A 13659-nucleotide genomic window follows, 5' to 3' on the forward strand; every position below is an offset into this window, starting at 1 on the left:
GGTCACAAATTTTGTCCGATCGTCACCAAACTTGACACACATGATCTTCAGCCCAAGCCTCACAAAAGATACTCCTTTTCGTCTTCGGAACTCAAACCGTTCGCCCGTAACAGCCAATCGAAATATGCGGCGAAGCCGCCAAACAGGAAGTGAGCTCATATCTCAGCAACCCTTGCATGTATCACAGCCAAACTTGGTGCATGGACTCAGGACCCAATCGGGGGGACGCTCAAGAAATCTGGTGACCTTTGACCTCTAGGGGGCGCTGTAATTAAGAAACATGTCTTTTGGCCTGTAGCTGCAGTTGTGCTTAGAATTAAAATGCACTAGTGGTGTCTGGTAATACTGTTGGAGGTCCTTAGGCCGACCCAAGCCAACTTGTGATGTCATCATAATTGCTTCGGCCGCCATATTGGATTTAATCAAAAACACGTACAAATTTTCGCAGGTCACAAATTTCAACGGATCCTCACCAAAATTGGCAGAGACCATCTTCAGACCATGCCTTATCTGTGCCACGCATTTCGGAAAGATTGACAGTAGCATTCGGCTTTAACAGCCAATCGAAACTTGCAGCGAAGCCGCCAAACAGGAAGTGAGCTCATATCTCAGCAACCCTACCATGTATCATAACCAAACTTACTACATATGTTCAGTACCCCATTAGGAGGACGCTCAAAAAATTTGTTGACCTTTGACCTGTAGGGGGTGCTGCAATTAGCAATATTGCATTTTGATCTGTAGTTGCGATGTGTTTTATCGATCTTTTATTTTTGGATGTGAAACTGATGACAACATGTTCCATCCAGTTCATTCTAATGTGTGCGTGGTAGGGCGGGACGGGGTGGGACGGGCAGGGGTGATTAGGTGGGGGGGCTGGCTCGCGGAGGCGATGGCAATACTCAGCCCTGTTTCAGCCCTACAAAATCAGTTATGTTTGATGTGACACTTGTTGAAAGTGTTGATCACGATGTCTGCTGAGTTCTATCTTGTCGCCGTGGCTACTCCGGCCTATTCTGCTTGGCCCCCTCATTGCTGCTTGCAGCTATATTTGGGGGCCTAGCAGCGAAGCTGCGAAGGCACCCATTGTTTTAGTAGTTTTTCCTATTATTATTATTATTATTATTACACTTCTGCCATTGGAGTCTATGGCAGCCCATAGAACGCCTGGCTAAAAAGTTCAGATTTTTTCGTCGAAAGTTTCGGGACACTCCACTGACCACTCACACTCATTTACGGACCTCTAAACCCAGCCGTCTAGCGCCACCAACAGGTCAAAGTTTGGCTGAAAGTTGAAAAGCTGGGTTGAAAGGTATTTGCAAGTCATTATTATTATGAAATTTAGCGCCCTGATTCAGGACCGTCCCATGATCACTCTCACGAATTTACAAAGCTCTATGCCGAACACTCTAGCGCCACCAATAGGTCGAATCTGGACTCACATTTACGCATGTAACAATTGAACGGTGTGTTCGATTTTCACAAATTAAGCACCGTTGGAATCCCTGGACTGACTTGAGTTGATTGACCCCTATTACGTCACTTTTGGCCATACTGGACCTCCGCCATATTGGATTTAGTCCAAACTCTACGAAAAGTTTCAGCGGTTACAAATTTCCTCAGATTTTCACGAAACTTGTTGGAGATGATCTTCTGCCCGAGCCGCACAAACGATACTGGTCAGATTTTTCAATTTCATTTTTGTTTGCCCGTGACAGCCAATCAAATATGGTGACGAGGACGCCAAACAGGAAGTGGACAAACATCTAGGTGATGCTTTGAGTTAACATAACAAAACTCGAGACCATTAGTCGGGACACTGTCCCAATCACTCACACCAATTTTCATGCATATACATTGAACACAGTAGCGCCACCACCAGTTTAGTGCTGCACATGCGTTCATGCGCGTGATCCTTGACTCTTTTGTCTGATTTTCACAATTGAGGTAGCATCTGAATCCTTGGACCATCCCGAGTTCATCGACTCCTATCCCATCACTTTCCGCCATATTGGACCTCCGCCATATTGGAATTGGTCTAAACTCTACGAAAAGTTTCAGCGGTCCCAGATTTCATTTGATTTTCACAGAACTTGGCAGAGATGATCTTCAGACCGAGCCGCACAAACGATACTTGTCAGATTTTTTTATTTCATTTTTGTTTGCCCGTGACAGACAATCAAATATGGCGATGAAGCCACCAAACAGGAAGTGGGCTAACATCTCGGCTATGCTTTAATGTATGAAGTCCAAACTTGGTACAGGGACTTTGTATCTGATTGTGAGGACACGGTAAGAAATTGGCATCATTTGGCCTCTATAGGGGGCGCTGTAATACAGGAAGTGAGCTTGTATCTCAGCAACGCTTTGGTGTACAAAGTCCAAACTTAGTATAAGGACCTGTTACCTGATTATGATGATGCACTAGGAAATTGGAATCATTTGGCCTCCATAGGGGGCGCTGTAATACAGGAAGTGAGCTCGTATCTCAGCAACACTTTGGTGTATGAAGTCCAAACTTGGTACAGGGACATATTAGCTGATTGTGAGGACATGAAGGAAAGTGTTCTCATTTGGCCTCTAGGGGTGCTGTAATAATGAAAGTGAGCTCACATCTCAGCAACACTTTGGTGTATGAAGTCCAAACTTGGTAGAGGGACATGGTAGCTGATTGTGAGACCGCACAAAGACATTGGTGTAATTTGGCCTCTTGCTGTAAGTGCTTGCTGATGCCGTGGCAACGCCATTTCTGCTATAGCGCTCTGCTAGGCCCCCGCATTGCTGCTTGCAGCTATATTTGGGGGCCAAGCAGCGAAGCTGCGAAGGCACCCATTGAGTTACTAGCTTTTCCTATTATTACACTTCTGCCATTGGAGTCTATGGCAGCCCATAGAACGCCTGGCTAAAAAGTGCAGATTTTTTGGCAGAAAGTTTCGGGACACTCCACTGACCATTCACACTCATTTACGGACCTCTAAACCCAGCCATCTAGCGCCACCAACAGGTCAAAATCTGGCCGAAAATTGAACCGCTGGGTCTAAAGTTATGAAATTAGGCACACTGATTCAGCACTGTCCCATGATCACTCTCACCAATTTCCAGAACTCTATGCCCAACACTCTAGCGCCACCAATGGGTCGAACCTGGATTGCATTCATGCATGTGACCATTGAATGGTGCGTCCGATTTTCACATATCAGGCACCGTTGGAATCCATGGACCGACCTAAGTTCAATGACCCCTATCCCATCACTTTCCGCCATATTGGACCTCCGCCATATTGGATTTAGTCCAAACTCTACGAAAAGTTTCAGCGGTTACAAATTTCATCCGATTTTCACAGAACTTGGAGGAGATGATCTTCAGACCGAGCCGCACAAACGATACTGGTCAGATTTTTTAATTTCATTTTTGTTTGCTCGTGACAGCCAATCCAATATGGCAATGAAGCCACCAAACAGGAAGTGGACAAACATCTAGGTGACGCTTTGAGTTAACATAACAAGACTTGATACCATTAGTCAGGACACTGTCCCAATCACTCGCACCAATTTTCATGCATATACATTGAACACTCTAGCGCCACCACCAGTTCAAAGCTGGACATGCGTTCATGCTCGTGATCCTTGACTCTTTTGTCTAATTTTCACAATTGAGGTAGCGTCTGAATCCTTGAACAATCTTGAGTTCATCGACCCCTATCCCGTCACTTTCCGCCATATTGGACCTCCGCCATATTGGATTTAGTCCAAACTCTATGAAAAGTTTCAGCGGTTACAAATTTCATCCGATTTTCACAGAACTTGGCGGAGATGATCTTCAGACCGAGCCACACAAACAATACTTGTCAGATTTTTTAATTTCAAGTTTATTTGCCCGTGACAGTCAATCACACATGGCGACGATGCCGCCAAACAGGAAGTGGGCTAACATCTCGGCTACGCTTTAATGTATGAAGTCCAAACTTGGTATAGAGACTTGGTACCTGATTGTGGGGATGCACTAGGAAACTGGCGTCATTTGGCCTCTACAGGGGGCGCTGCAATACAGGATGTGAGCTTGTATCTCAGCAATTCTTTGATGTATGAAGTCCAAACTTGGTACAGGGACTTGGTATCTGATTGTGAGGACACAGAAGGAAATTGGCATCATTTGGCCTCTATAGGGGGCGCTGTAATACAGGAAGTGGGCTCAAATCTCAGCAACGCTTCGTTGTATGAAGTCCAAACTTGATACATGGACATATTAGCTGATTGTGAGGACATGTAAGGAAAAAAAGTCTCATTTGACCTCTAGGGGTGCTGTAATAAAGAATGTGAGCTCACATCTCAGCAACACTTTGGTGTATGAAGTCCAAACTTGGTAGAGGGACATGGTAGCTGATTGTGAGAACACACAAGGACATTGGTGTAATTTGGCATCTAGGGGCGCTCTAACAAAGTAAATGAGCTTATTTCTCAGCCGTTCTTTATCCAATTGCAATCAAACTTGCTGTGAGTGCTTGCTCCTGCCATGGCAACGCCATTCCTGCTATAGCGCACTGCTTGGCCCCCGCATTGCTGCTTGCAGCTATATTTGGGGGCCAAGCAGCGAAGCTGCGAAGGCACCCATTGAGTTACTAGCTTTTCCTATTATTATTATTACACATCTGCCATTGGAGTAGTCTATGGCAGCCCATAGAACGCCTGGCTAAAAAGTGCAGATTTTTTGGCAGAAAGTTTCGGGACACTCCACTGACCACTCACACTCATTTACGGACCTCTAAACCCAGCCGTCTAGCGCCACCAACAGGTCAAAGTTTGGCCGAAAGTTGATAAGCTGGGTTGAAAGGTATTTGCAAGTCATTATTATTATGAAATTTAGCACCCTGATTCAGGACCGTCCCATGATCACTCTCACCAATTTACAGAACTCTATGCCGAACACTCTAGCGCCACCAATGGGTCGAATCTGGACTCACATTCACGCATGTAACAATTGAACGGTGTGTTCGATTTTCACAAATCATGCACCGTTGGAATCCCTGGACTGACTTGAGTTGAATGACCCCTACTACGTCACTTTCGGCCATACTGGACCTCCGCCATATTGGATTTAGTCCAAACTCTACGAAAAGGTTCAGCGGTTACAAATTTCATCCGATTTTCACGAAACTTGTTGGAGATGATCTTCTGCCCGAGCCGCACAAACGATACTGGTCAGATTTTTCAATTTCATTTTTATTTGCCCGTGACAGCCAATCAAATATGGTGATGAAGCCGCCATACAGGAAGTGGACAAACATCTAGGTGACGCTTTGAGTTAACATAACAAGACTTGATACCATTAGTCAGGACACTGTCCCAATCCCTCACAGCAATTTTCATGCATATACATTGAACACTCTAGCGCCACCACCAGTTCAAAGCTGGACATGCGTTCATGTGCGTGATCCTTGACTCTTTTGTCTGATTTTCACAATTGAGGTAGCGTCTGAATCCTTGAACAATCTCGAGTTCATCGACCCCTATCCCGTCACTTTCCGCCATATTGGACCTCCGCCATATTGGATTTAGTCCAAACTCTACGAAAAGTTTCAGCGGTTACAAATTTCATCCGATTTTCACAGAACTTGGCGGGGATGATCTTCAGACCGAGCCGCACAAACGATACTTGTCAGATTTTTTATTTTCAAGTTTGTTTGCCTGTGACAGCCAATTACACATGGCGACGATGCCGCCTAACAGGAAATGGGCTAACATCTCGGCTACTCTTTAATGTATGAAGTCCAAACGTGGTACAGGGACTTGGTATCTGATTGTGAGGACGCCCTAGGAAATTGGCGTCATTTGGCCTCTATAGGGGGCGCTGCAATACAGGAAGTGAGCTTGTATCTCAGCAACGCTTTGATGTACGAAGTCCAAATTTGGTATAGAGACTTGGTATCTGATTGTGAGGACACAGTAGGAAATTGACATCATTTGGCCTCTATAGGGGGCGCTGCAATACAGGAAGTGAGCTTGTATCTCAGCAACGCTTTGATGTACGAAGTCCAAATTTGGTATAGAGACTTGGTATCTGATTGTGAGGACACAGTAGGAAATTGGCATCATTTGGCCTCTATAGGGGGCGCTGTAATACATGAAGTGGGCTCAAATCTCAGCAACGCTTCGTTGTATGAAGTCCAAACGTGATACATGGGCATATTATCTGATTGTGAGGACATGCAAGGAAAGTGGTCTCATTTGGCCTCTAGGGGTGTTGCAATAAAGAAAATGAGCTCACATCTCAGCAACACTTTGGTGTATGAAGTCCAAACTTGGTAGACGGACATGGGAGCTGATTGTAAGAACGCACAAGGACATTGGTGTAATTTGGCCTCTAGGGGCGCTGTAACAAAGTAAATGAGCTTATTTCTCAGCCGTTCTTTATCCAAACTTGCTGTGAGTGGTTGCTCATGCCATGGCAACGCCATTCCTGCTATAGCGCACTGCTTGGCCCCCGCATTGCTGCTTGCAGCTATATTTGGGGGCCTAGCAGCGAAGCTGCGAAGGCACCCATTGTTTTAGTAGTTTTTCCTATTATTATTATTATTATTATTACACTTCTGCCATTGGAGTCTATGGCAGCCCATAGAACGCCTGGCTAAAAAGTTCAGATTTTTTCGTCGAAAGTTTCGGGACACTCCACTGACCACTCACACTCATTTACGGACCTCTAAACCCAGCCGTCTAGCGCCACCAACAGGTCAAAGTTTGGCTGAAAGTTGAAAAGCTGGGTTGAAAGGTATTTGCAAGTCATTATTATTATGAAATTTAGCGCCCTGATTCAGGACCGTCCCATGATCACTCTCACGAATTTACAAAGCTCTATGCCGAACACTCTAGCGCCACCAATAGGTCGAATCTGGACTCACATTTACGCATGTAACAATTGAACGGTGTGTTCGATTTTCACAAATTAAGCACCGTTGGAATCCCTGGACTGACTTGAGTTGATTGACCCCTATTACATCACTTTTGGCCATACTGGACCTCCGCCATATTGGATTTAGTCCAAACTCTACGAAAAGTTTCAGCGGTTACAAATTTCCTCAGATTTTCACGAAACTTGTTGGAGATGATCTTCTGCCCGAGCCGCACAAACGATACTGGTCAGATTTTTCAATTTCATTTTTGTTTGCCCGTGACAGCCAATCAAATATGGTGACGAGGACGCCAAACAGGAAGTGGACAAACATCTAGGTGACGCTTTGAGATAACATAACAAAACTCAAGACCATTAGTCAGGACACTGTCCCAATCACTCACACCAAATTTCATGCATATACATTGAACACACTAGCGCCACCACCAGTTTAATGCTGCACATGCGTTTATGCGCGTGATCCTTGACTCTTTTGTCTGATTTTCACAATTGAGGTAGCGTCTGAATCCTTGGACCATCCCGAGTTCATCGACTCCTATCCCGTCACTTTCTGCCATATTGGACCATCGCCATATTGGAATTGGTCTAAACTCTACGAAAAGTTTCAGCGGTCACAAATTTCATTTGATTTTCACAGAACTTGGCAGAGATGAACTTCAGACCGAGCCGCACAAACGATACTTGTCAGATTTTTCAGATTCCACTTTATTGGCCTATGGCAGCCAATCAAATATGGCCATGAAGCCGCAAAACAGGAAGTGGGCTAACATCTCGGAGACGCTTTAATGTATGAAGTCCAAACTGGGTACAGGGACTTTGTATCTGATTGTGAGGACACAGCAGGAAATTGGCATCATTTGGCCTCTATAGGGGGTGCTGTAATACAGGAAGTGAGCTTGTATCTCAGCAACGCTTTGGTGTACAAACTCCAAACTTAGTATAAGGACCTGTTACCTGATTATGATGATGCACTAGGAAATTGGAATCATTTGGCCTCTACAGGGGGCGCTGTAATACAGGAAGTGAGCTCGTATCTCAGCAACACTTTGGTGTATGAAGTCCAAACTTGGTAGAGGGACATGGTAGCTGATTGTGAGACCGCACAAAGACATTGGTGTAATTTGGCCTCTTGCTGTAAGTGCTTGCTCATGCCGTGGCAACGCCATTTCTGCTATAGCGCTCTGCTAGGCCCCCGCATTGCTGCTTGCAGCTATATTTATTATTATTATTACACTTCTGCCATTGGAGTCTATGGCAGCCCATAGAACGCCTGGCTAAAAAGTTCAGATTTTTTCGTCGAAAGTTTCGGGACACTCCACTGACCACTCACACTCATTTACGGACCTCTAAACCCAGCCGTCTAGCGCCACCAACAGGTCAAAGTTTGGCTGAAAGTTGAAAAGCTGGGTTGAAAGGTATTTGCAAGTCATTATTATTATGAAATTTAGCGCCCTGATTCAGGACCGTCCCATGATCACTCTCACGAATTTACAAAGCTCTATGCCGAACACTCTAGCGCCACCAATAGGTCGAATCTGGACTCACATTTACGCATGTAACAATTGAACGGTGTGTTCGATTTTCACAAATTAAGCACCTTTGGAATCCCTGGACTGACTTGAGTTGATTGACCCCTATTACGTCACTTTTGGCCATACTGGACCTCCGCCATATTGGATTTAGTCCAAACTCTACGAAAAGTTTCAGCGGTTACAAATTTCCTCAGATTTTCACGAAACTTGTTGGAGATGATCTTCTGCCCGAGCCGCACAAACGATACTGGTCAGATTTTTCAATTTCATTTTTGTTTGCCCGTGACAGCCAATCAAATATGGTGACGAGGACGCCAAACAGGAAGTGGACAAACATCTAGGTGATGCTTTGAGTTAACATAACAAAACTCGAGACCATTAGTCGGGACACTGTCCCAATCACTCACACCAATTTTCATGCATATACATTGAACACAGTAGCGCCACCACCAGTTTAGTGCTGCACATGCGTTCATGCGCGTGATCCTTGACTCTTTTGTCTGATTTTCACAATTGAGGTAGCATCTGAATCCTTGGACCATCCCGAGTTCATCGACTCCTATCCCATCACTTTCCGCCATATTGGACCTCCGCCATATTGGAATTGGTCTAAACTCTACGAAAAGTTTCAGCGGTCCCAGATTTCATTTGATTTTCACAGAACTTGGCAGAGATGATCTTCAGACCGAGCCGCACAAACGATACTTGTCAGATTTTTTTATTTCATTTTTGTTTGCCCGTGACAGACAATCAAATATGGCGATGAAGCCACCAAACAGGAAGTGGGCTAACATCTCGGCTATGCTTTAATGTATGAAGTCCAAACTTGGTACAGGGACTTTGTATCTGATTGTGAGGACACGGTAAGAAATTGGCATCATTTGGCCTCTATAGGGGGCGCTGTAATACAGGAAGTGAGCTTGTATCTCAGCAACGCTTTGGTGTACAAAGTCCAAACTTAGTATAAGGACCTGTTACCTGATTATGATGATGCACTAGGAAATTGGAATCATTTGGCCTCCATAGGGGGCGCTGTAATACAGGAAGTGAGCTCGTATCTCAGCAACACTTTGGTGTATGAAGTCCAAACTTGGTACAGGGACATATTAGCTGATTGTGAGGACATGAAGGAAAGTGTTCTCATTTGGCCTCTAGGGGTGCTGTAATAATGAAAGTGAGCTCACATCTCAGCAACACTTTGGTGTATGAAGTCCAAACTTGGTAGAGGGACATGGTAGCTGATTGTGAGACCGCACAAAGACATTGGTGTAATTTGGCCTCTTGCTGTAAGTGCTTGCTGATGCCGTGGCAACGCCATTTCTGCTATAGCGCTCTGCTAGGCCCCCGCATTGCTGCTTGCAGCTATATTTAGGGGTCCGAGCAGCGTAGCTGCAGGAACCCTATTGTTTCTGTACCGTTCATTTTTTGGCCAAAATTCTGTAAAAGTCATACTGCAGCCTAAACCGTAACTCCAAAACTCTTGAAATTTTCAGGTATGGTTACCAGTACCCCCCTCTACCCATAACCCAAAATTTGGGGTACTGCACCCAAAGGAGGCGCTATTGAAAAAAAAAGTTAATTATGCTTATTTCTCCTTACCAGATTTACCTAGACTCAAAATTATTTCAGAATATTAATCTCTAAACTCAGATGCATCTTTTTGGCCCTGGTCTTATGGTCTACAAATGTTTACTTTTTCCACAATTTCATGGAAAAGCCAAACATTATAAAAAGTTTCACACTCTTCAAAAAGAATCGAATCTTCACCCAAATTCTCACAGACAATGTTTAGACCAAGCCTCACAAAAGTTATCGCTCAGAATTTTGATATTTTGTTCCATTTCAGAGATATAGGCCAATAAAGTTAGACCACTTAGGCCTTTTTTCCTAGATCACCTATATTCCTATAAACCGTAAGTCCTAGAAACTTGACATTTTCAAGTATTGTTACCAGTACCCCCCACTACCCATAACCCAAATTTGGGGTACTGCACCCAAAGGTGGCGCTCTTGTCAAAAACGCTTATTTCTCCTTACCAGATTCACCTAGACTCAAAATTCTTTCATCATCGTAATCTCTACATTCAGATGCATCTTTTTCACCCTGGTCTTATGCTCTAAAAATGTTTACTTTTCCCACAATTTCAGAGAAAAGCCAAACATCATAAAAAGTTTCACAGGCTTCAAAAATTATCAAATCTTCACCAAAATTCTCACAGACAATGTTTAGACAAAGCCTCACAAAAGTTATCAAAAGAATTTGGATACGTTGTTCCATTTCAGAGATATAGGCCAATAAAGTTCGACCACTCAGCCCATTTCTCCTATATCACCTATATTCCTATATGAGTAATTTTTTTTTCTTGGATAACAACCATACAACCATCATTGGGTGGATACCATTAACAGTGCACATTTTCAGATATGTACTCTTTTTTATAAAGCCCTTAATTCTATTGTCAAATTTATGCTAGGAATTTTCTTGATGTTGTGTGTTTGCCAACACACATTTTCACCATTTGAATGTGACTGCTCAATGTGTATGATTGTCAGTGGCTGAGTGGGATAATGCCTAGTGCTGGTGTTTGTTAGGTTGAGAGTTCGAATCCTGCTAGAGCTTTAGGCTCAAGATGCACATGCTATTGGTTATTGAAGATTCACACTATTGAACAGCACCTGAATGACATCAGACAATTAACATTCACACTCATTAGTTGCCAAGAATCAGAATGCCGACACACTCTATGACATATAGGGGAACTTCTTTGTTTACTATTTTTCCTTCATCATTAAGTCTATCATATTTATATTTCATCCATTACTGTTCTTCTCTATAAATGTCTAATTGCCCCAGAATATCCAAAAGTTTTCAGGTGTACTCTTTCAGGAAAGCCCTTCATTTTATTGTCAAATGTATACTTGGAGTTTTTCTTGTGTGTTTACCAACACACATTTTCACCATGTGAATGTGACTACCCAATATGTCGGATTGTCAGTGGCTCAGTGGGATAATGCCTAGTGCTGGTGTTTGTTAGGTTGAGAGTTCGAATCCTGCTAGAGCTTTAGGCTCAAGATGCACATGCTATTGGTTATTGAAGATTCACACTATTGAACAGCACCTGAATGACATCAGACAATTAACATTCACACTCATTAGTTGCCAAGAATCAGAATGCCGACACACTCTATGACATATAGGGGAACTTCTTTGTTTACTATTTTTCCTTCATCATTAAGTCTATCATATTTATATTTCATCCATTACTGTTCTTCTCTATAAATGTCTAATTGCCCCAGAATATCCAAAAGTTTTCAGGTGTATTTTTTCAGGAAAGCCCTTCATTTTATTGTCAAATGTATACTTGGAGTTTTTCTTGTGTGTTTACCAACACACATTTTCACCATGTGAATGTGACTACCCAATATGTCGGATTGTCAGTGGCTCAGTGGGATAATGCCTAGTGCTGGTGTTTGTTAGGTTGAGGGTTCGAAATCCCGGTAGTGCTTTAGGCTCTAGCTCGAATACTATTGGTTATTGAAGATTCACACCATTGAACAGCACCTGAATGACATCAGGCAATCAACATTCACACTCATCAGTTGCCAAGAATCAGAATGCCGAGACACTCTATGACATTCAGGGGAACTTCTTTGTTTACTATTTTTCCTTCATCATTAAGTCTATCATATTTATATTTAATCTATTAGTGTTCATCTCTACAAATGTCTAATCGCCCCTCCATGCTTGGAGTTTTTCTTGTGTGTTTACCAATACACATTTTCACCATGTGAATGTGACTGGGCAACATGTAGGATTGACAGTGGCTCAGTGGGATAATGCCTTGTACTGGTGATCCTTAGGTTGAGAGTTCAAATCCCACTTGAAGCATTAGTGAGTTGTGGATGTTAGCATACTACAATAGAATGCTGTTGGTTTGTGGAGGATAACACACTATAACATTACAGCTACTTGTCAATATGGACTTGTAGTGCAACGCAAGTATTACTGTATAATTATAAGCTGTAGCCTATAATTATTTGTTATTCTTATAATATTTGTCATTTCTTATACATATTTAGTCGGCTCTTCCACTTGACAGAACAACTCTATCGGTTAAGGATGTCACGCATGAAACAATGCTGCAGAAACATGAAAATACGACTTTGAGTTTAGTAGGCTATAATTTTCAGTTCCTGTTTATCTATTGCACAATGGGTAATAATTTAAAGGAATCATGTTGCAGTCTTGTAAATAGTGACCCTGCAAGATCCCTAGTCATTGCAAAATCATAGTCTGTGACTTAAAACTCTACTACTTGTCTTTAGATGTGAGAGGGTCTGAGACTGTAGTCTTTCAAAAATCTTTTCCAAATCTTTGCAAATCTTTCCAAAGTTTACCCGCTGGGAAACCCTGTAGCTCCGGAGCAGGGGCTCAGACCAGGATAAATTGTTTGCTCGCCCTCAGTTCGCTCTTTTGTTCATCTCAACCCAGCACTCCAGTGTGTCCTGCTCTGTGTGCGTCTTTGAGTTAACGTAAGTCATCACTTTAATCACCCTCACTATGACTTTTGTGATGTTTATCAGTTTGTAGAGTAGCTCTGCCATCATGTGTAAAGTTAAGGTGTTTGTTTGTTGGTTTGGTGTGTTGGAGTCCCATGTGAGAGATGATTAGGTGATGTTGGTTGACTTGGGATGTCAAGTATTGTTTAGTTGTACCTTATATAGCCTTATGATTTCAGTTTATTGTTCAAATGTCAATTGGTTTGTTTGTGAGTTGGGATCTGTACTGATTTACCCCATTTCACTGATTACTCCATTTTCTGTTTGTTTCCTCTTTGATGCAGCACACATACAAGTAAAGAACAAAAGAACAGATGAATTGAAACTCAAATAAAGTTAACTTGTGTTGCACCGAAACCTGCCATTTTCGTGTCATCACTCCATACCATTGAGCCTTCTGAGTCACACCATTGAACAGCACCTGAATGACATCAGGCAATTAACATTCACACTCATTAGTTGCCAAGAATCAGAATGCTGACACTCTATGGCATATAGGGGAACTTCTTTGTTTACTATTTTTCCTTCATCATTAAGTCTATCGTATTTATATTTCATCCATTACTGTTCTTCTCTACAAATGTCTAATTGCCCCAGAATATCCAAAAGTTTTCAGGTGTACTCTTTCAGGAAAGCCCTTCATTTTATTGTCAAATGTATAC

The 13659-nt window shown here is 42.8% G+C and overlaps 1 long non-coding RNA gene across 1 annotated transcript; it reads left to right on the plus strand.

Moving 5' to 3' along the window:
- Positions 1-12831: 12831 nt before the first annotated feature.
- LOC143133175 (uncharacterized) lies at positions 12832-13354 on the plus strand. Its single transcript, XR_012988481.1, has 2 exons — positions 12832-12970; positions 13282-13354. It is a non-coding gene; the product is annotated as an uncharacterized LOC143133175 (long non-coding RNA).
- Positions 13355-13659: the final 305 nt, after the last annotated feature.

This window comes from Alosa pseudoharengus, unplaced genomic scaffold (genome assembly GCF_046254945.1).
Source record: "Alosa pseudoharengus isolate Yale_2024_CS ecotype anadromous, Long Island Sound unplaced genomic scaffold, YU_APseudo_1.1 YU_APseudo_1.1_scf_19, whole genome shotgun sequence".
NCBI classification, from domain to species: domain Eukaryota; kingdom Metazoa; phylum Chordata; class Actinopteri; order Clupeiformes; family Clupeidae; genus Alosa; species Alosa pseudoharengus.